The following is a 24814-nucleotide window of genomic DNA, read 5'->3' as shown; positions in this document are numbered from 1 at the left end:
GCATATATGAAATGCATTAATTACACTTTTAGAATGCTGCAGTCAGAATGACTGTCCCTCGAGGCCCAGCAGGGATACTTTGGGATTTTAAAGGGATACTTTGGGATTTTGGCAATGAAGCCCTTTATCTACTTCCCAAGAGTCAGATGAACTCGTGGATACCATTTTTATGTCTCTGCACCCAGTGTGAAAGAAGTTGCTGACTAGCATTAGCGCATTTGCTAACTATCGCTAGCACAATGACTGGACGTCTAAGGTAACAGCTAGCATGCTGGTTAGCATGCACACCACACAGAGGATGTGCGTTGCCCATTCCCTGGTAAATCCAAATAATCTGTGACAAAAACCCAAACACCGGAAATACTGCTGCTTCCAAATAGGAAACAGTCTACAGGGAGGAGGTGGGGGCCCTGGCGGAGTGGTGCCTGAAAAATAACCTCTCCTCAACGTAAACCAAACGAAGGAGTTGACCGTGGACTTCAGGAGACAGAAGATGGAGCACGCCCCTATCCACATCGACAGGGCTGCAGTGGAGAAGGTGAAAAGCTTCCAAGTTCCTCGGCGTAAACATCACTGACAATCTGAAATGGTCCACCCACACAGAGAGTGTGGTGAAGAAGGCGCAACACCTCCTTTTCAACCTCAGGAGGCTGAAGAAATTCATAAGCCTCTTACAAACTTTTACAGATGGACCATTGATAGCATCCTGTCGGGCTGTATCAGCTGCTGGTACGGCAACTGCACCGTCCGCAACTGCCGGGGATCTCCAGAGGGTGGTGCAGTCTGCCTAAAGCATCACTGGGGGCACACTGCCTGCCCTCCAGGACATTCACAGCACCCGGTGTCACAAGAAGGCCAAGAAGATCATCAAGGTCCTCAGCCATCCGAGCCACGCCCTGTTCACCCTGCTACCATCCAGAAGGCGAGGTCAGTACAGGTGCATCAAAGCTGGGACCAAGAGACTGAAAACAGCTTCTATCTCAAGGCCATCAGACTGCTAAATAGTCACCACTATCCGGCTCACGTCCAGTACCCTGCCCTGAATTTTAGCCACTGTCACTAGACAGCTACCACCCGGTTACTCTACCCTGCACCTTAGAGGCTGCTGCCCTATGTACATAGTCATGGAACACTGGTCACTTTAAATAATGTTTACATACTCTTTTACCCACTTCATATGTACAGTATATACTGTATTCAATTGAAGGCCTATCCTATTTAACTATTGCTGTACATGTACTATTCTTCAGATATACTACATATTCTATCCATATACTGTCCATATTGTCTATACACACATATACAGTGGATTCGGAAAGTATTCAGACGTTTAAAAAAAAAAAACTTTTTGTTAAGTTACAGCATAATTCTAAAATGGATTAAATCGTTTTTCCGCATCATTCTAAACACAATACCCCATAATGACAAAGCAAAAATATGTTTTTAGAAATGCTTGCAAATGTATTGTTGAAGCACCTTTGGCAGCGATTACAGCCTTGAGTCTTCTTGGGTATGACACTACAAGCTTGGCACACCTGTACTTGGAGAGTTTCTCCTATTCTTCTCTGCAGATCCTCTCAAGCTCTGTCAGGTTGGATGGGGAGCGTCGCTGCACAGCTATTTACAGGTCTCTCCAGAGATATTAGATCGGGTTCAAGTCCAGGCTATGGCTGGGCCACTCAAGGACATTCCAAAGCCACTCCTGCGTAGTCTTGGCTGTGTGATTAGGGTCATTGTCCTGTTGGAAGATGAACCGCCCCAGTTTAACGTCCTGAACGCTCTGGAGCAAGTTTTCATCAAGGATCTCTCTGTACTTTGCTCCATTCATTTCCCCCTCGATCCTGATAAGTCTCCCAGTCCCTGTCGCTGACAAACATTCCCACAGCATGATGCTGCCATCAACATGCTTCACCGTAGGGATGGTGCCAGGTTTCCTCCAGACGTGCCGCTTGACATTCAGGCCAAAGAGTTCAATCTTGGTTTCATCAAAACAGAGAATCTTGTTTCTCATGGTCTGAGAGTCCATTAGGGGGGCTTTTGGCAAACTCCAAGTGGGCTGCCTTTTCCTGAGGAGTGGCTTCCGTCTGGCCACTCTACCATAAAGGCCTGATTGGTGGAGTGCTGCAGAGATGGTTGTCCTTCTGGAAGGTTCTCCCATCTCCACAGAGGAACTCTAGAGCTCTGCCAGAGTGACCATCGGGTTCTTGGTCACCTCCCTGACCAAGGCCCTTCTCCCCTGATTGCTCAGTTTGGCAGGGCGGCCAGCTCTAGGGAGAGTCTTGGTGGTTCCAAACTTCTTCCATTTAGGAATGATGGAGGCCACTCTGTTCTTGGGGACCTTCAATACTGAAGAAATGTTTTGGTACCCGAATCTGTGCCTCGACACAATCCTGTCTCGGAGCTCTACGGACAATTCCTTCGACCTCATGACTTGGTTTCTGCTCTGACATGCACTGTCAACTGTGGGACCTTATATAGACAGGTGTGTGCCTTTCCAAATCATGTCCAATCAATTGAATTTAGCACAGGTGGACTCAAATCAAGTTGTAGAAACATCTCAAGGATGATCAATGGAAACCGGATGCACCTGAGCTCAATTTCGAGTCTCATAGCAAAGGGTCTGAATACTTATGTAAGAAAGTTATTCGTGCTTTTATTTTTTTATTTCTGCTTTTTATTTGTTTATATTTTTATATTGGCAAAAAAAATCTAAAACCTGTTTTTGTTTTGTCATTAAAGGGTATTGTATGTAGATTGATGAGGAACATGTTTAATTTAATCCATTGTAGAATAAGGCTGTAACGTAACAAAATGCACTGTATATATAAAAGTTTGGACACACCTACTCATTCCAGGGATTTTCTTAATTTTTACTATTTTCTACATTGTAGAATAATAGTGAAGACATCAAAACTATGCAATAACACATATGGAATCCTGAGGTAACCAAAAAAGTGTTAACTTCTTATGGCTGGGGGCAGTATTGAGTAGCTTGGATGAATAAGGTGCCCAGAGTAAACTGCCTGCTACTCAGTCCCAGAAGCTAAGATATGCATATTATTAGTAGATCTGGATAGAAAACACTCTGAAGTTTCTAAAACGGTTTGAATGATGTCTGTGAGTATAACAGAACTCATGTGGCAGGCAAAAACTCGAGAAAAAATCAAACCAGGAAGTGGGAAATCTGAGGTTTGTAGGTTTGCCTATCCAATATACAGTGACTTTGGGGTCATATTGCACTTCCTAAGGCTTCCACTAGATGTCAACAGTCTTTAGAACCTTGTTTGATGCTTCTACTGTGAAGAATGAGGGAAGGAGAGCTCTTTGAGTCAGGTGTCTTGCATGAGCTGACCACGCACTCTCCCGTAAGAGCGACCTGCGTTCCATCGCATTTCTGAAGACAAAGGAATTCTCCGGTTGAAACATTATTGAAGATTTATGTTAAAAACATCCTAAAGATTGATTCTATACATCGTTTGGCATGTTTCTACGAACTGTAATGGAATTTTTTGACTTTGTCTGGAACGGGTGCCTGCGGATTTGGATTACTGTACTAAACGCGCAAACAAAAAGGAGGTATTTGGACATAAATTATGGACGTTATCGAACAAAACAAACATTTATTGTGGAACTGGGATTCCTGGGAGTGCATTCTGAAGAAGATCATCAAAGGTAAGTGAATATTTATAATACTATTTCTGACTTCTGTTGACTCCACAACATGGCGGATATCTTTATGGCTTGTTTGGGCTCTGAGCGCTGTAGTCAGATTATAGCATGGTGTGCTTTTTCCGTAAAGTTTTTTTGAAATCTGACACAGCGGTTGCATTAAGGAGAAGTTTATCTAAAGTTCCATGTATAATACTTGTATCTTTTATCAATGTTTATTATGAGTACTTCTGTAAATTGATGTGGCTCTCTGCAAAATCACCAGATGTTTTGGAGGCAAAACATTACTGAACATAACGCGCCAATGTAAACTAAGATTTTTGGATATAAATATGAACTTTATCAAACAAAACATACATGTATTGTGTAACATGAAGTCATATGAGTGTCATCTGATGAAGATCATCAAAGGTTGGTGATTCATTCTATCTCTATTTCTGCTTTTTGTGACTCCTCTCTTTGGCTGGAAAAATGGCTGTGTTTTTCTGTGACTAGGTACTGACCTAACATAATCGTTTGGTGTGCTTTCGTCGTAAAGCCTTTTTGAAATCGGACACTGTGGCTGGATTTACAACAAGTTTATCTTTAAAATGGTGTAAAATACTTGTATGTTTGAGGAATTTTAATTATGAGATTTCTGTTGTTTGAATTTGGCGCCCTGCCGTTTCACTGGCTGTTCCCGTTAACGGGATCTCAGCCATAAGAAGTGTTAAACAAATCAAAATATATTTTATATTTGAGATTCTTCAAAGTAGCCACCCTTTGCCTTGATGACAGCTTTGCACACTCTTGGCATTCTGTCAACCAGAGAGAGAGAGAGGAGAGAGAGAGAAAGAAAGAAATAAAGAGAGAGAAGGAGAAAAAGAAAGAGAGAATCCTCTAGGGATATGTTCATTCCTTTGGCCCAGCCAGCAAGCTCTTTCTTTCTTTAATAAGAGCCCCCCCACTCTGCCAGCAGAAGCTATCCTCTGGGACGTGTAACAAAACCAGCCTCTCCAGTCCCCCCTGCCCCCCCTTTCCCCCTCCCCTCAGACGAATACATTATCTTTTGTGTTCCTGAATAAAAAGAAAATGCCAAAACAACAGCCACCTCTCTGCTCTCTGCACGGCAGGATAAAGACTGAATAAAAACAGGAATTAAAATGTCATTTATGTACCTTTGTTTTACACTTCCTTGCAACGCATTTTAATGTCATACAGAGCATCTAATACCTCTGGGGTCTACTAGGGCACAGCGCAGGATCTCTGTGTGTGTGTGTGTGTGTGTGTGGTACTGTCATGGGCAGGAGGTGGGGTACTTAGGGTTAAATGAGGATGTAGGAAAATTAGAGTTAATTAAAGTGTTATAATGTGCTGTGACTCCTGTACACTAGGTCTCAGAGAGAGGGAGGAGGAGAAGAGGGAGGATGAGGAGGAAGAGGAGGAGTAGGAAGAGTGGGGGAGAAGGGGGGAGGATACAGAAGGGGAAGAAGATGGGGAGGTGGTGAGAAAAGGAGGGAAAAGACAGGGATAGTGTATTCCAGCTCTCTCTTCTCTCTCTCTCTCTCCCTCTGTAAAGTGGGGTGTAGTAGGCTAAATGTAAAATGAAGTAAAATGGCAACTGGTGTGACTGAGGGAGTGAATCTCCACTTCAAACGAGAGCCTCCCTGAAGCATCCCTACGGGCAGAGAGAGAGCAGAGAGAGCAGAGAGAGCAGAGAGAGAAAGAGAGAGAGGGGGGATAGAGAGTGGGTGAGAGAGAGAGGATAGAGAAATAGAGAGATTGTTAGTGTGTGGTGTGAATAAACGGTGAACCTTACAAAGAAGGCATCCATGCTTGAACTACTACTATTTCCCTTCCTCTCTCTCTCCCTACATTTTAGTCATTAGTATATTAAATCCATCTCTACCCCGCTCTCTCTTTTTCAATTCAAATGACAAGTTACATTGCATCAGACAGCAGGGTACATTAACAATTTAATTTGAATTGCAGTTTCTCTGATTCAATTTGGCATCCTGTCCCTGTTCAACTCAGCTCAACTCAGAGGAACGGTGTCTGGCAACCTCTACTCAGAGTGGGGGGGGGGGGTAAAGTGAGAGAGAGGGGAGGGGTATAGAGAGACAAGTGGGAAAGAGGAGAGAGGGGGACGGGAGCATACAGTCATCCAATTTCCAAACACTCACAAATACAATATGACCCCTCCTAGGGTGACCCTAGGGTGTGTCACGGTCTTCTTCCTGGGATGAAGGAGAGGACCAAAATGCAGCGCGGCTAGTGTTCAACATGTTTAATAAAGAATATATTAGAACACTACAAACAACAAAACAAGAAATGTGAAAACCGAGACAGCCCTATCTGGTGCAGACAAAACACAGAGACAGGAAACAATCACCCACAAAATCCCAACACAAAACAAGCCTCCTATATATGATTCTCAATCAGGGACAACAATTGACAGCTGCCTCTGATTGAGAACCATATTAGGCTGGACACAGAAACAGACAAACTAGACACACAACATAGAATTCCCACCCAGCTCACGTCCTGACCAACATTAAACAAGCAAAACACATAAGAACTCTGGTCAGGACGTTACAGGGTGGCAACAAATACAGTCTAATTGATTTCAATGGGTCTTTCTCCATTCTGATTGTTTTATACTGTTCAATTCTACTTCAACCAAATATAATTCTCTGCATTTACATTCATTTCTGCATTTCCTGCACTCATTTGAGATCATTTCCACACTGTCACGGAGGGCTCCATGATATGGGCAAAAAAGGCCTTATTTTTAACCACATGTTGGAATTGCGATTTGACTGGCGATTTAGATCAAAACACTTGGGTGAACTGTTGGAATCATGGAAATAGAATGTTTATTCTAATTCTATAGTTAGAATATAAATAATAATTGGCACAGTGTTGTTTGACATGACAGCGAATGAAAACGCCAGGGAGGAGTTATTGTGACAGGGTAGGAACACAAAGCGATAGTCAGTGTTTCCAAGGGGACACTATAATCTTTGGCTACATTAAATGTTTCTTCATGTAGCCAACATATTAATGCTTCTCCTATTCCTTTTGGATTTAGAAGATACTGTTGCACAAACAACATTTTGGTTTAGGCCTACACCAGCGCTGGTATCAGACTGTATTAGCTAGCTACGTTTGCTCTGACTCAGCACACTTATTAGCTAGCTAGCCAGCTAACTAGCGATTAGCATTAGCGGCTAACACGATTTAGCTGAAACTTGCTAAGAAAAGACAAACTAGTTGTTTGCATACGTAAGAAACACAAACTAATAGTGTAATAGTAGTGTATAGAACGCTTGTGGATTTATATTAAGAAGCAAAGTGGAAACAACATGGTTGTCATCAACATTGTTACATGTGCTGCATTGATCATGCAGACTGAACGCAAGTGCCTCGTGGTCAAGCAACAACAAATGCGCTTCTTGAGTGACAGGGCGAGGGGCTTGGTCTGTGAGGAAAGTGGCATGGAGAGAGCAGTGAGTGATGACTCAAGTAGCAGTGTAAACAATAAAAAGGGATGTTACACACGATATATCACATTTAACAAACCAAACATTCAAATACCTTAATAGCAGGTAAAGTAAAAACCCAAACCAGTCCGTGCATCAATACCATAAAATACGGTATACCGCCCAGCCTTAACAGATACTTACCCAAACTTCAGCATAGCAAACAATCTATAATATGGTTGGATTCCACACAGACAATCGAACAACAAATAACATTATTTAGTAAAGTATAGTTTTAGACAATCCTGAATTCATTGAAATGATATGTGCATGAAATCTGATAGCCATTACACACACACACCCTCTTAGAGTAATTGCGGCTAAGAGCATGAATTTGAAAATTGCAGGAGGAGAGTAGGCTGAGGCTCAGCTCAATAGTCCCTGCACAGTGTGTGTGTGTGTGTGTGTGTGTGTGTGTGTGTGTGTGTGTGTGTGTGTGTGTGTGTGTGTGTGTGTGTGTGTGTGTGTGTGTGTGTGTGTGTGTGTGTGTGTGTGTGTGTGTGTGTGTGTGTGTGTGTGTGTGTGTGTGTGTGTGTGTGTGTGTGCATGTTTGTGTTAAAGAGTTAAGGAAGTCCAGTGATATTGTCCAGTGGTGTCTATTTGGCTTGGCGAGTTTGAGGAATGGAGGTAGATGGAGAGAGATGGATGAGAGGAAGGGATGGAGAGGCTGGGAGAGAGAGGGATGGAGAGGGATAGAGAGGCTGGTAGAGAGAGGGATGAAGAGGCTGGGAGAGAGAGGGATGAAGAGGCTGGGAGAGAGAGGGATGAAGAGGAAGGTATGGTGAGGGATAGAGAGGCTGGTAGAGAGAGGGATGAAGAGGCTGGGAGAGATGGATGAGAGGAACGGATGGAGAGGGATAGAGAGGCTGGGAGAGAGAGGGATGAAGAGGAAGGTATGGTGAGGGATAGAGAGGCTGGGAGAGAGAGGGATGGAGAAGCTGGGAGAGAGGGATATAGAGGAAGTTATGGAGAGGTATAGAGAAGCTGGGAGAGAGAGGGATGGAGAAGCTGGGAGAGAGGGATATAGAGGAAGTTATGGACAGGTATAGAGATGCTGGGAGAGAGAGGGATGGAGAAGCTGGGAGAGAGAGGGATGGAGAAGCTGGGAGAGAGGGATATAGAGGAAGTTATGGACAGGTATAGAGATGCTGGGAGAGAGAGGGATGGAGAAGCTGGGAGAGAGAGGGATGGAGAAGCTGGGAGAGAGAGGGATGGAGAAGCTGGGAGAGAGGGATATAGAGGAAGTTATGGAGAGGTATAGAGAAGCTGGGAGAGAGAGGTATAGAGAAGCTGGGAGAGAGAGGGATGGAGAAGCTGGGAGAGAGGGATATAGAGGAAGTTATGGACAGGTATAGAGATGCTGGGAGAGAGAGGGATGGAGAAGCTGGGAGAGAGAGGGATGGAGAAGCTGGGAGAGAGAGGGATGGAGAAGCTGGGAGAGAGAGGGATGGAGAAGCTGGGAGAGAGAGGGATGGAGAAGCTGGGAGAGAGAGGGGTGGAGAAGCTGGGAGAGAGAGGGATATAGAGGAAGTTATGGAGAGGTATAGAGATGCTGGGAGATAGGGGGATGAAAAGGCAGGGATGGAGAGAGAGGGATGGAGAGGGAGAGGATGTGTGCTGCTGTTGCGGGTCCAGACAGTAATCCCGTGCAACAGACAGATTATGAGTGTTTAATCTGATTATAGATTAGAATATAGTGAGATTAGCGGACTCTGGATATCCTGCTCTAATCCCTGTTCCCTCTACCCCCCTGCTCAAATCCCTGTCACTGTCACACCCTGATCAGTTTCACCTGTCCTCGTTATTGTCTCCACTCCCTCCAGGTGTCGCTTGTTTTCTCCAGTGTATTTATCCCTGTGTTTCCTGTCTCTCTGTGCCAGTTCGTCTTGTATGTCCAAGCCTACCAGCGGTTTTCCCGTTTTCTTGCTTTGCCTTTTCACCTTTTTCTAGTCCTCCCGGTTTTGACCCTTGCTTGTTCTGGACTCTGTACCCGCCTGCCTGACCATTCTGCCTGCCCTGACCTCGAGCCTGCCTGCCACTCTGTACCTCCTGGACTCTGATCTGGTTATGACATTTTGCCTGTCCATGACCACTCTCTTGCCTACCCCTTTGGATTTATTAAACATCTTAAACTCCAACCATCTGCCTCCTGTGTCTGCATTTGGGTCTGACCTAGTGTCATGATAGCCACGACTACACTGTCTCTTTGGTTTTGTCTTACGTTAGCCCAGGGGTGGCCAACCCTCCTTCTGGAGAGTGGTCAGGTCTTTACTCCAGCCCTGCTCCAGCACACTTGATTTGACTAATCAATGTCCCGATGAACAGCTCAATAGCTGATCAGATGTGTTAGAGCAGGGCTGGAGCAATAACCTGCACATCCCTTACCTCTCCAACCCTGTGCTATTCTCACCTGCCTATAGCTAGATGAGGTGAAAGCTGGATAAGGTGATAAACTGATAAGGTGAAAAATCTGTCGATGTGCCCTTGAGCAAGGAATTTAACCATAATTTGCTCCAGGGGCAATGTACTACTTTGGCAGACCCTGTACAACAGGGTTCCCCAACTGGCGCCCATGGCCCAAATAGTTTTGAATTTGGCCCACCAAGTTTTTTATTTTAATTTCTATTGATGGACATAAGACTGTAAAAACACCAGGAAATCAGCTCCAAATGTAAAACAACACATTCACTGCACCTATCCGGTATACAGTATGTGACAACAGATTTTTATTATTATTTTTGTATCACTGATACCAGTCCCCTAAAACACACACACACTAAAACACGAACACACACACTAAAACACAAACACTAAAACACGAACACACACACTAAAACACGAACACTAAAAAACACACACACACACTAAAACACGAACACACACACCTAAACACGAACACTAAAACACGAACACACACACTAAAACACAAACACTAAAACACGAACACACACACTAAAACACGAACACTAAAACACGAACACTAAAACACACACTAAAACACAAACACTAAAACACAAACACTAAAACACGAACACTTAAACACAAACACTAAAACACAAACACTTTAACACAAACACTAAAACACGAACACTAAAACATGAACACACACACTTAAACACAAACACTAAAACACGAACACTAAAACACAAACACTAAAACACGAACACACACACTAAAACACAAAACACTAAAACACGAACACACACACTTAAGCACGAACACACACACACTAAAACACGAACACTAAAACACAAACACTAAAACACGAACACTAAAACACGAACACACACACTAAAACACAAACACTAAAACACGAACACACACACTTAAACACGAACACTAAAACACGAACACACACACACTAAAACACGAACACTAAAACACGAACACTAAAACACGAACACTAAAACACGAACACACACACTTAAACACAAACACGAACACACACACTAAAACATGAACACACGAACACTAAAACACAAACACTAAAACACGAACACTAAAACACACACAAGCCAGGATCAATGGGAAGGACATCAAGCCAAAAACCAGTCAACTCCCTTCCTCCTCCATCACCTCCTCCCTTCCTCCTCCATCACCTCCTCCCTTCCTCCCTCCATTCACCTCCTCCCTTCCTCCTCCATCACCTCTTCCCTTCCTCCCTCCATTCACCTCCTCCCTTCCTCCCTCCATTCACCTCCTCCCTTCCTCCTCCATCACCTCCTCCCTTCGTCCCTCCATTCACCTGCCCGTTTCTTTTCTTTCATCTCATTCTCCTACACTAGACTCTAGAACACTGATACAGTTTTCATTCTCCTACACTAGAACACTGATACAGTTTCTCTCATTCTCCTACACTAGACACTAGAACACTGATACAGTTTCTCTCATTCTCCTACACTAGAACACTGATACAGTTTCTCTCATTCTCCTACACTAGACTTTAGAACACTGATACAGTTTCTCTCATTCTCCTACACTAGACTCTAGAACACTGATACAGTTTCTCTCATTCTCCTACACTAGACTCTAGAACACTGATACAGTTTATCTCATTCTCCTACACAAGACTCTAGAACACTGATACAGTTTCTCTTATCTTCCTACACTAGACTCTAGAACACTGATACAGTTTCTCTCATTCTCCTACACTAGACTCTAGAACACTGATACAGTTTCTCTAATTCTCCTACACTAGACTCTAGAACACTGATACAGTTTCTCTCATTCTCCTACACTAGACTCTAGAACACTGATACAGTTTCTCTCATTCTCCTACACTAGACTCTAGAACACTGATACAGTTTCTCTCATTCTCCTACACTAGACTATAGAACACTGATACAGTTTCTCTCATTCTCCTACACTAGACACTAGAACACTAATACAGTTTCTCTCATTCTCCTACACTAGACTCTAGAACACTGATACAGTTTCTCTCATTCTCCTACACTAGACTAGAACACTGATACAGTTTTCATTCTCCTACACTAGAACACTGATACAGTTTCTCTCATTCTCGTACACTAGACTCTAGAACACTGATACAGTTTATCTCATTCTCCTACACTAGACTCTAGAACACTGATACAGTTTCTCTCATTCTCCTAAACTAGACTCTAGAACACTGATACAGTTTCTCTCATTCTCCTACACTAGACTCTAGAACACTGATACAGTTTTCATTCTCCTACACTAGAACACTGATACAGTTTCTCTCATTCTCGTACACTAGACACTAGAACACTGATACAGTTTCTCTCATTCTCCTACACTAGACTCTAGAACACTGATACAGTTTCTCTCATTCTCCTAAACTAGACTCTAGAACACTGATACAGTTTCTCTCATTCTCCTACACTAGACTCTAGAACACTGATACAGTTTCTCTCATTCTCCTACACTAGACTCTAGAACACTGATACCGTTTCTCTCATTCTCCTACACTAGACTCTAGAACACTGATACAGTTTCTCTCATTCTCCTACACTAGACTCTAGAACACTGATACAGTTTCTCTCATTCTCCTACACTAGACTCTGGAACACTGATACAGTTTCTCTCATTCTCCTACACTAGAACACTGATACAGTTTCTCTCATTCTCCTACACTAGACTCTAGAACACTTATACAGTTTCTCTCATTCTCCTACACTAGACTCTAGAACACTGATACAGTTTTCTTCTCCTACACTAGAACACTGATACAGTTTCTCTCATTCTCCTACACTAGACACTAGAACACTGATACAGTTTCTATTATTCTCCTACACTAGACACTAGAACACTGATACAGTTTCTCTCATTCTCCTACACTAGACTCTAGAACACTGATACAGTTTATCTCATTCTCCTACACTAGACTCTAGAACACTGATACAGTTTCTCTCATTCTCCTACACTAGACTCTAGAACACTGATACAGTTTCTCTCATTCTCCTACACTAGACACTAGAACACTAATACAGTTTCTCTCATTCTCCTACACTAGACTCTAGAACACTGATACAGTTTCTCTCATTCTCCTACACTAGACTCTAGAACACTGATACAGTTTATCTCATTCTCCTACACTAGACTCTAGAACACTGATACAGTTTCTCTCATTCTCCTACACTAGACTCTAGAACACTGATACAGTTTTCATTCTCCTGCACTAGAACACTGATACAGTTTCTCTCATTCTCCTACACTAGACTCTAGAACACTGATACAGTTTCTCTCATTCTCCTACACTAGACTCTAGAACACTGATACAGTTTCTCTCATTCTCCTACACTAGAACACTGATACAGTTTCTCTCATTCTCCTACACTAGACTCTAGAACACTGATACAGTTTCTCTCATTCTCCTACACTAGACTCTAGAACACTGATACAGTTTTCATTCTCCTACACTAGAACACTGATACAGTTTCTCTCATTCTCGTACACTAGACACTAGAACACTGATACAGTTTCTCTCATTCTCCTACACTAGACTCTAGAACACTGATACAGTTTCTCTCATTCTCCTACACTAGACTCTAGAACACTGATACAGTTTCTCTCATTCTCCTACACTAGACTCTAGAACACTGATACCGTTTCTCTCATTCTCCTACACTAGACTTTAGAACACTGATACAGTTTCTCTCATTCTCCTACACTAGACTTTAGAACACTGATACAGTTTCTCTCATTCTCCTACACTAGACTCTAGAACACTGATACAGTTTCTCTCATTCTCCTACACTAGACACTAGAACACTGATACAGTTTATCTCATTCTCCTACACTAGACACTAGAACACTGATACAGTTTCTATTATTCTCCTACACTAGACACTAGAACACTGATACAGTTTCTCTCATTCTCCTACACTAGACTCTAGAACACTGATACAGTTTCTCTCATTCTCCTACACTAGACTCTAGAACACTGATACAGTTTCTCTCATTCTCCTACACTAGACTCTAGAACACTGATACAGTTTCTCTCATTCTCCTACACTAGACTCTAGAACACTGATACAGTTTCTCTCATTCTCCTACACTAGACTCTAGAACACTGATACAGTTTCTCTCATTCTCCTACACTAGACTCTAGAACACTGATACAGTTTCTCTCATTCTCCTACACTAGACTCTAGAACACTGATATAGTTTCTCTCATTCTCCTACACTAGACTATAGAACACTGATACAGTTTCTCTCATTCTCCTACACTAGACTCTAGAACACTGATACAGTTTTCATTCTCCTACACTAGAACACTGATACAGTTTCTCTCATTCTCATTCTCCTACACTAGACACTAGAACACTGATACAGTTTCTCTCATTCTCCTACACTAGACTCTAGAACACTGATACAGTTTCTCTCATTCTCCTACACTAGACCCTAGAACACTGATACAGTTTCTCTCATTCTCTTACACTAGACTCTAGAACACTGATACAGTTTTCATTCTCCTACACTAGAACACTGATACAGTTTCTCTCATTCTCCTACACTAGACTCTAGAACACTGATACAGTTTCTCTCATTCTCCTACACTAGACTCTAGAACACTGATACAGTTTTCATTCTCCTACACTAGAACACTGATACAGTTTCTCTCATTCTCCTACACTAGACTCTAGAACACTGATACAGTTTTCATTCTCCTACACTAGAACACTGATACAGTTTCTCTCATTCTCCTACACTAGACTCTAGAACACTGATACAGTTTCTCTCATTCTCCTACACTAGACTCTAGAACACTGATACAGTTTTCATTCTCCTACACCAGAACACTGATATAGTTTCTCTCATTCTCCTACACTAGACTCTAGAACACTGATACAGTTTCTCTCATTCTCCTACACTAGACTCTAGAACACTGATACAGTTTTCATTCTCCTACACTAGAACACTGATACAGTTTCTCTCATTCTCCTACACTAGACACTAGAACACTGATACAGTTTCTCTCATTCTCCTACACTAGACTCTAGAACACTGATACAGTTTCTCTCATTCTCCTACACTAGACTCTAGAACACTGATACAGTTTCTCTCATTCTCATACACTAGACTCTAGAACACTGATACAGTTTCTATTATTCTCCTACACTAGATACTAGAACACTGATACAGTTTCTCTCATTCTCCTACACTAGACTCTAGAACACTGATACCGTTTCTCTCATTCTCCTACACTAGACTCTAGAACACTGATACAGTTTCTCTCATTCTCCTACACTAGACTCTAGAACACTGATATAGTTTCTCTCATTCTCCTACACTAGACTCTAGAACACTAATACAGTTTCTCTCATTCTCCTACACTAGAACACTGATACAGTTTCTCTCATTCTCCTACACTAGACTCTAGCACACTGATACAGTTTCTCTCATTCTCCTACACTAGACTCTAGAACACTGATACAGTTTCTCTCATTCTCCTACACTAGACTCTAGAACACTGATACAGTTTCTCTCATTCTCCTACACTAGACTCTAGAACACTGATACAGTTTCTCTCATTCTCCTTCACTAGAACACTGATACAGTTTCTCTCATTCTCCTACACTAGACTCTAGAACACTGATACAGTTTCTCTCATTCTCCTACACTAGACTCTAGAACACTGATACAGTTTCTCTCATTCTCCTACACTAGACTCTAGAACACTGATACAGTTTCTCTCATTCTCCTACACTAGACTCTAGAACACTGATACAGTTTCTCTCATTCTCCTACACAAGACTCTAGAACACTGATACAGTTTCTCTCATTCTCCTACACTAGACTCTAGAACACTGATACAGTTTCTCTCATTCTCCTACACTAGACTCTAGAACACTGATACAGTTTCTCTCCATTGAAGTCAAGCCATGATTGAGGTAAAAGCATAAAGCAGAGTTCTGTGTGTGTTCTTTTCAGAACTCGGCCCTATGGGAGAACTGTACAGAAATCAGCCCTATGGGAGAACTGTACAGAACTCAGCCCTATGGGAGAACTATACAGACAGAATGTCCTTTATAGACAAACAAGTCCCCTGAAGGCCTCACACTGCTTCTGAATACATTGCAATGAATCACAAGGAGAGAAATAGACAGAGAGAGGGGGGGGGGTGGAGGGAGGGAGGGAGAGAGGGGAGAGAGAGAGAGAGAGAGAGAGACAGCAAGAGCGGGGAGAAAGAGAGAGAAAAAAGTGAGAGCCAAATTATTTTTTTCTTTGAGGCTTTCTAGACAATGCTCTCTGGGTTTCTATGGTGACCTGAAGCTGCCTGCTGGGCCAATGAAGGATGTAGTAAGAGGCCTCACATGCACAAGCACACACACACAAAGAGGAGAAAGCCGGACCAGTAGTTGGAGGGTCGCTGGTTCAAATCCCAATGTGGCCGATCCAAGTGGGACCTGAGAGGTGAGGAGACAAGTGGAAGGACTGAAACATCTGCAGACACACAAACACACACACAGACAAACCCACACACACAGACAAACCCACACACACAGACAAACACACACACACACAGACAAACAACACTTCACTAATAGCTAGCTGGCGCTGAATCCTCCACGATGGAACGCTAGAGGGTAGAAGAGAAAACAAATAGAGAGCAATGAAAAAGTGTAAAACCTGAACAAATGTTTTCCCACAATCAAAACAGGGTCTATATTCCCCACTTATGGTCCATTCCTCAGACCTGCCAACATGGTAAAGACAGCCACAGACCCGCTGTAACTGTTGCCCGATTACATACTCACCAGTCACCACATTCCCCTGTCTCACACGCACTCCCACACACAGCCTAACCCCGGGGAGACAGACAAATGTTGGGTCTGCCTCCTGTCATATCCCATCACCCTCTATTTCTCTTTACCAAATGAGGAGTTGCGATGTGGGCACAACGTGCGGTCCTGCACACCTCTCATTCTTCCAAACACACAAGCATGCATACACACACACACACACACACACACACACACACACACACACACACACACACACACAGTGGACTGAACAGGAACAGATGCAGCTATTCGTCTGCATGGGTGAAGAGTAAGTGGCCAGATTCTGTGAAGCACTAGAGCAAGACTGAGGAACAGGTATAGCTCTAGTGTGTGTGTGTGTGTGTGCGTGTGTGTGTGCGTGTGTGTGTGTGTGTGTGTGTGTGTGTGTGTGTGTGTGTGTGTGTGTGTGTGTGTGTGTGTGTGTGTGTGTGTGTGTGTGTGTGTGTGTGTGTGTGTGTGTGTGTGTGTGTGTGTGTGTGTGTGTAGCCGCTCTGTGATTAATGCGGCTTTCAGCTGCAGCGGAGCCTCGCACAGACAGACTGGGGTGCCCTTTCACAGGCTCTGCCTCTCTCTCCCTCCCTTCTCCCCTATCTTTCTCTCTCCCTAGCCTTCCCTCCCTCTCTCCATCCAAACCTCTCTCCCCTAGCCCCTGACAGAGTAGTATTCATTAAATTTCTCCTCCAGTAGCTGATCAATATCAGAACAGCCTCAGTTACACTTCAACTCATTCTCCTCATGACAGAATCCAGAACAGAGGTTATTCAATAGCCAGAGTTACAGAGAGAAAATGATAGAGAGGGAGAGACAGAGACAGAGACAGAGAGGAGGGGCTCCCCACCCACTAGGCACATATATCAATTCAACTTCTATTCTACATTGGTTCAACGTCATTTCAACATGGAAGCAAAGTAGATTCAACCAGTGTGTGCCCAGTGGGTAACGTGGAGCGGTTGAACAGCGGGCAGAACACAAGCACTCAGTAACCCGACCACATAGTGCTGACTGTCTTAATATGGAACTCTAGACGATTCGGCGATATCTGATAATATCGTGGGGGGGAAAATCGTCATATTTTAAGAAAAACAAGGAGTATGCGAGCACACTTGCACACATACACTCGGACACACACGAGCACAGAAAGATGTCAATGCAGCAACCCCCTACTGCTCTATCCCTCTCCCTTTCTGCCGCACGCACACTCACATCGAGAAAGTCCTTGCTACACACTGAAAAAGCCTGTAGCCTACTAGTATGCTTTCTTTCCCCACCCATCAAACCCCGATGCAGCAGCAGTGATTTTGATTTTACAGGCTGTCTGTCCGGTAAACATCCGGTCCACAAACACCTTTCATGTACCATCGTGACTAGCCCATAACTCAATGTACTGCCTGGATCTCAAGTCAGAACAGGTATTGTTATTCGGAACATTCTGCAGCGATCGACCTACTTCGAGTGCGTAAAACTAAAGCGTTCATGTCGACCAAATGCCTTTTCATCACTGGTTTACCTTCTAACTGCCGGTCCGAGATTGAGTAGGCAGGCTACTGTTAGTCCCCATTCTGCTGCGAGTTTACGATCCAACAACCATCCCCGTTATTCCCAGTTATTGACAACATCCACAAACAAGGTTTCAGAAACTGCGGTAATCCAGTTTCCTATCCCAGGCAGAGTGATTGACTCCCGGGCTACATCCTTCCACTTCCCCGGTGAAAAAAAAACTGTCAGGATTTCAGCGCGTATTTCCCGTTCTTCTCGCCCCCCTTCTTTCACTCTTTCTCTCTCTCTCCCCTTTCCTCCGTTCGGCTCTTGCTGAAGTTGCCTAGTTACCTCTCTCTGTTGGGTGGCTCAGACCGCCGGACTGACAGCCAATCAGAAAGCAGAGTGCGTGTTAACCCCTTTTATGCTGGGCTGTCCTGGTTTCGCTGTTTCAGTAGAAGGAGCGGAGGGGAGGGGGGAGTAAGAAATCATATCAACTATAAAAAAACAAGTTGCGCAAGAAAATATGAAAGAAAATGGAGAGAGAGAGAGTGAGATATAGAGAGAGAGAGAGAGAGAGAGAGAGAGAGAGAGAGAGAGAGAGAGAGAGAGAGAGAGAGAGAGAGAGTGGGACAGAGAGAGTGGGACAGAGAGCGGAGAGAGAGTAGTGTGATACAGAGAGAGAGATAGAGAAGTGGTACAGAGAGCGAGAGAGAGTGGTGTGATACAGAGAGAGAGAGAGAAGTGGTACAGAGAGCGAGAGAGAGAGAAGTGGTACAGAGAGCGGAGAGAGAGAAGTGTGATACAGAGAGAGAGAGAGAAGTGGTACAGAGAGTGGAGAGAGAGAGAGAAGTGGTACAGAGAGCGGAGAGAGAGTAGTGTGATACAGAGAGAGAGAGAGAAGTGGTACAGAGAGCGAGAGAGAGAGAAGTGGTACAGAGAGCGGAGAGAGAGAAGTGGGATACAGAGAGAGAGAGAGAAGTGGGATACAGAGAGAGAGAGAGAGAGAAGTGGTACAGAGAGCGAGAGAGAGAGAAGTGGGATACAGAGAGAGAGAGAGAGAGAGAGAGAGATTGTAAATACAACCCATATTTATGTTTATTTATTTTAACTTGTGTGCTTTAACCATTTGTACATTGTTACAACACTGCATATATATAATATGACATTTGTCATGTCTTTATTGTTTTGAAACTTCTGTATGTGTAATGTTTACTGTTCATTTTTATTGTTTATTTCACTTTTGTATATTATCTACCTCACTTGCTTTGGCAATGTTAACACATGTTTCCCATGCCAATAAAGCCCCTTGAATTGAATTGAATTGAATTGAGAGAGAGAGAGAGAGAGAGAGAGAGAGAGAGAGAGAGAGAGAGAGAGAGAGAGAGAGAGAGAGAGAGAGAAGTGGGATACAGAGAGAGAGAAGTGGTACAGAGAGCGGAGAGAGAGAGAAGTGGTACAGAGAGCGGAGAGAGAGAAGTGTGATACAGAGAGAGAGATAGAGAAGTGGTACAGAGAGCGAGAGAGAGTGGTGTGATACAGAGAGAGAGAGAGAAGTGGTACAGAGAGCGAGAGAGAGAGAAGTGGTACAGAGAGCGGAGAGAGAGAAGTGTGATACAGAGAGAGAGAGAGAGAAGTGGTACAGAGAGTGGAGAGAGAGAGAGAAGTGGTACAGAGAGCGGAGAGAGAGTAGTGTGATACAGAGAGAGAGAGAGAAGTGGTACAGAGAGCGGAGAGAGAGTGGTGTGATACAGAGAGAGAGAGAGAAGTGGTACAGAGAGCGAGAGAGAGAGAAGTGGTACAGAGAGCGGAGAGAGAGAAGTGGGATACAGAGAGAGAGAGAGAAGTGGGATACAGAGAGAGAGAGAGAGAGAAGTGGTACAGAGAGCGAGAGAGAGAGAAGTGGGATACAGAGAGAGAGAGAGAGAGAGAGAGAGAGAGAGAGAGAGAGAGAGAGAGAGAGAGAGAGAGAGAGAGAGAGAGAGAGAGAGAGAGAGAGAGAGAGAGAGAGAGAGAGAGAGAGAGAGAGAGAGAAGTGGGATACAGAGAGAGAGAAGTGGTACAGAGAGCGGAGAGAGAGAGAAGTGGTACAGAGAGCGGAGAGAGAGAAGTGTGATACAGAGAGAGAGAGAGAAGTGTGATACAGAGAGAGAGAGAGAGAGAAGTGGTACAGAGAGCAGAGAGAGAGAGAAGTGGTACAGAGAGCGGAGAGAGAGAAGTGTGATATAGAGAGAGAGAGAGAGAGAGAGAAGTGTGATACAGAGAGAGAGAGAGAGAGAGAAGTGGTACAGAGAGCGAGAGAGAGAGAGAGAGAGAGACTATGAGGAGGAAGGTTAAATGGAGGAGGGTTTAAAAACAGACATTAACGTCAAAACAACACTAGAACGAATCATCTGAATGTGTCTGCATTGAGTTAAGTAGGATGTATTGGGTAACTGTGTAGGGGGGGACGGGGAGCTGTTGATAATCACAGTTGACTGATGGATAAAGGATGCCATAGAAACCAAATGATGCATTAGTAGTATATTCAGGCCAGACTTCTCTCTCTCTCTCTCTCTCTCTCTCTCTCTCTCTCTCTCTCTCTCTCTCTCTCTCTCTCTCTCTCTCTCTCTCTCTCTCTCTCTCTCTCTCTCTCTCTCTCTCTCTCTCTCTCTCTCGCTCTCTCTCTCTCTCTCTTTCAATTCAATTCAATTCAAGGGGCTTTATTGGCATGGGAAACATATGTTAACATTGCCAAAGCAAGTGAGAAAGATAATATACAAAAGTGAAATAAACAATAAAAATTAACAGTAAACATTACACATGCAGATGTTTCAAAACAATAAAGACATTACAAATATCATATTATGTATATATACAGTGTTGTAACAATGTACAAATGGTTAAAGTACACAAGGGAAAATAAATAAGCATAAATATGGGTTGTATTTACAATGGTGTTTATTCTTCACTGGTTGCCCTTTTCTTGTGGCAACAGGTCACAAATCTTGCTGCTGTGATGGCACACTGTGGAATTTCACGCAGTAGATATGGGAGTTTATCAAAATTGGGTTTGTTTTCGAATTCTTTGTGTATCTGTGTAATCTGAGGGAAATATGTGTCTCTAATATGGTCATAGATTGGGCAGGAGGTTAGGAAGTGCAGCTCAGTTTCTACCTCATTTTGTGGGCAGTGTGCACATAGCCTGTCTTCTCTTGAGAGCCAGGTCTGCCTACGGTGGCCTTTCTCAATAGCAAGGCTATGCTCACTGAGTCTGTACATAGTCAAAGCTTTCCTTAAGTTTGGGTCAATCACAGGGGTCAGGTATTCTGCCACTGTGTACTCTCTGTTTAGGGCCAAATAGCATTCTAGTTTGCTCAGTTTTTTTGTTAATTCTTTCCAATGTGTCAAGTAATTATCTTTTTGTTTCTCATGATTTGGTTGGGTCTAATTGTGTTGCTGTCCTGGGGCTCTGTGGGGTCTGTTTATGTTTGTGAACAGAGCCCCAGGACCAGCCTGCTTAGGGGACTCTTCTCCAGGTTCATCTTTCTGTAGGTGATGGCTTTGTTATGGAAGGTTTGGGAATCGCTTCCTTTTAGGTGGTTGTAGAATTTAATAGCTCTTTTCTGGATTTGGAAAATTTGCGGGTATCGGCCTAATTCTGCTCTGCATGCATTATTTGGTGTTCTACGTTGTACACTGAGGATATTTTTGCAGAATTCTGCATGCAGAGTCTCAATTTGGTGTTTGTCCCAATTTGTGAATTCTTGGTTGGTGAGCGGACCCCAGACCTCACAACCATAAAGGGCAATGGGTTCTATAACTGATTCAAGTATTTTTAGCCTGATCCTAATTGGTATGTTGAATTTTATGTTCCTTTTGATGGCATAGAATGCCCTTCTTGCCTTGTCTCTCAGATCGTTCACAGCTTTGTGGAAGTTACCTGTGGCGCTGATGTTTATGCCAAGGTATGTATAGTTTTTGTTGTGCTCTAGGGCAACGGTGTCTAGATGGAATTTGTATTTGTGGGCCTGGCGACTGTCCCTTTTTTGGAACACCATTATTTTGGTCTTACTAAGATTTACTGTCAGGGCCCAGGTGTGGCAGAATCTGTGCAGAATATCTAGGTGCTGCTGTAGGCCCTCCTTGGTTGGTGACAGAAGCACCAGATCATCAGCAAACAGTAAACATCAGCAAATATCTCTCCACACCTTTCCCTGTGTTTTTCCTCCATAACTCTACTCTATCTATCTATGCATAGCTCTTCTGCTTTATCTCTCTCCCTCTCTCCATATCTCTCTCCCTCTCTCCATATCTCTCTCCCTCTCTCCATATCTCTCTCCCTCTCTCCATATCTCTCTCCCTCTCTCCATATCTCTCTCTCTCTCCATATCTCTCTCCTTCTCTCCATATCTCTCTCTCTCTCCATATCTCTCTCCCTCTCTCCATATCTCTTTCCCTCTCTCCATATCTCTCTCTCTCTCCATATCTCTCTCCCTCTCTCCATATCTCTCTCTCTCTCCATATCTCTCTCACTCCCTCTCTCTGTATCTTTTCCCATTGCCTTCTGTCTCTTTCCCCTTCTCTCTGTCTAAGCTTGACTGAACAGATAACTCTGGGATGCTCACACACACATGCACACACACACGCACAAATGCACATGCAGACACGAACACACACACTTCCTGTAGTAAGCATTTCACAGCACTACCTGTTGGTTACAAAACATGTGACAAATAAAATATGATTTGGGATTGTCTAGACAGACGCTGTCTGTCTCCTGTAGCAACAGCCTGTTCAGCTCCCACACACACACACACACACACACACACACACACACACACACACACACACACACACACACACACACACACACACACACACACACACACACACACACACACACACACACACACACACACACACACACACACACACACACACACACAGTTACTGGCAGGATTATAATTGCTTATCACACGTTCAAGCAGACACCCAGATCCCAAAGCCTCAGAGCTGACCAATCCAAGGATTTCAGATGTTTATGGTTCAATAGAATATGAGGTAAAAATAACCAACAGACAAAACTTTGACTTTGTGTAATCCAGTCAATCCACTATCACGTCACAATGACACACAAAGACGTACACCGATAAACCTGGTAGCTTTGTGTCCTGTTGTTAGTCTGTCTGTCTGTCTGTCTGTCTGTCTGTCTGTCTGTCTGTCTGTCTGTCTGTCTGTCTGTCTGTCTGTCTGTATGTCTGTCTGTCTGTCTGTCTGTCTGTCTGTCTGTCTGTCTGTCTGTCTGTCTGTCTGTCTGTCTGTCTGTCAGTTTGTCAGCTGATTAGTCAGTCAGACTGATTAATACATACATTGATCAGTCTGGAGGTGACTAGTTAGTGAGGAAATAACATTTACCATGACGTGTGTGTGCGTGTGTGACTGAGTGAAGGACAGACAGCGATGAAGACAGGTCAAAGGAAACTGGCTGACAAATCAAAGAATAAACGTCTCTCTCTCTCTCTCTCTCTCTCTGTATCTCTCTCTCTCTCTCTGTATTTCTCTCTCTCTCTCTCTGTATCTCTCTCTCTCTCTGTATCTCTCTCTCTCTGTATCTCTCTCTCTCTCTCTGTATCTCTCTCTCTCTCTCTCTGTATCTCTCTCTCTCTCTGTATCTCTCTCTCTCTCTCTGTATCTCTCTCTCTCTCTCTCTGTATCTCTCTCTCTCTCTCTCTCTCTCTCTCTCTCTCTCTCTCTCTCTCTCTCGGTATCTCTCTCTCTCTCTGTATCTCTCTCTCTCTCTCTCTGTATCTCTCTCTCTCTCTGTATCTCTCTCTCTCTCTGTATCTCTCTCTCTCTCTCTGTATCTCTCTCTCTCTCTGTATCTCTCTCTCTCTCTGTATCTCTCTCTCTCTCTGTATCTCTCTCTCTCTCTCTGTATCTCTCTCTCTCTCTCTCTGTATCTCTCTCTCTCTCTCTGTATCTCTCTCTCTCTCTCTCTCTCTCTCTCTCTCTCTCTCTGTATCTCTCTCTCTCTCTGTATCTCTCTCTCTCTCTGTATCTCTCTCTCTCTCTCTCTCTCTCGCTCTCTCTCCAGCCTTACTCTCCTTTCAGCCTGACTGAGTAGGGCTCTCCAGTGACCTCTCTAACAGAGAAATGACTGGTGCTTTGATATAAATGGAATATTATACAATTATCTTCTGGATTGGAGCAGCCCGGGAAGACAACAGGCAGCTGTCTCCTGTCCTCTCCTCCTCTTTCCCTATCTGTTTGGTCTGTCCATACAATTACAGAGGGATGCAGACTGTGTGACACGGACAGAGAGAGAGAAAGACAAAGTTCAAACAGTGACAGAGAGAGAGGGGGGTAAGGGGGCTGGTACTGCAGTGTGTGTGTGTGTGTGTGTGTGTGTGTGTGTGTGTGTGTGTGTGTGTGTGTGTGTGTGTGTGTGTGTGTGTGTGTGTGTGTGTGTGTGTGTGTGTGTGTGTGTGTGTGTGTGTGTGTGTGTGTGTGTGTGTGTAGTGTGAAGTGGAGGGTTGTGTGTGTATATGGATGTGTGTGTGTGTGTGTGTGTGTGTGTGTGTGTGTGTGTGTGTGTGTGTGTGTGTGTGTGTGTGTGTGTGTGTGTGTGTGTGTGTGTGTGTGTGTGTGTGTGTGTGTGTGTGTGTGTGTGTGTGTGTGTGTGTGTGTGTGTGTGTGTGTGTGTGTGTGTGTGTGTGTGTGACTGTGAGTGCATTTGTTTCAGATGAAGCCGAGCCACAGTGAAATGTCACACATGTTTTTGCTCTCATCAGGATGGAGCTTTGTGGGTAAATGCCCTCAAGACAACCCATCAGATTTCATTAACACACACACACACACACACACACACACACACACACACACACACACACACACACACAC

The 24814-nt window shown here is 43.7% G+C and overlaps 1 protein-coding gene across 12 annotated transcripts in view; it reads right to left on the bottom strand.

The window, feature by feature from the left end:
* The window catches only part of dab1a (DAB adaptor protein 1a), a 133987-nt gene that overhangs the window by 67482 nt on the left and 41691 nt on the right, over positions 1-24814 (bottom strand). For 3 of the 12 annotated variants that reach the window (XM_071406274.1, XM_071406276.1, XM_071406277.1), the window contains exon 1: positions 17964-18279. The exons of 1 other annotated variant lie outside the window; for it this stretch is intronic. The gene's annotated coding sequence lies outside the window, so the exon portion shown is untranslated. Of the gene's footprint in view, positions 1-17963; positions 18284-24814 lie in introns of those variants that run through there. 8 more of the 12 variants (XM_071406266.1, XM_071406273.1, XM_071406275.1 and 5 more) reach the window with 6 other exon arrangements.

The sequence above is a fragment of the Salvelinus alpinus genome, chromosome 6 (genome assembly GCF_045679555.1).
Source record: "Salvelinus alpinus chromosome 6, SLU_Salpinus.1, whole genome shotgun sequence".
NCBI classification, from domain to species: Eukaryota; Metazoa; Chordata; class Actinopteri; order Salmoniformes; family Salmonidae; genus Salvelinus; species Salvelinus alpinus.
Note: the sequence above shows the minus strand (reverse complement) of the source record. Positions and strands in the feature narration are given on the sequence as shown.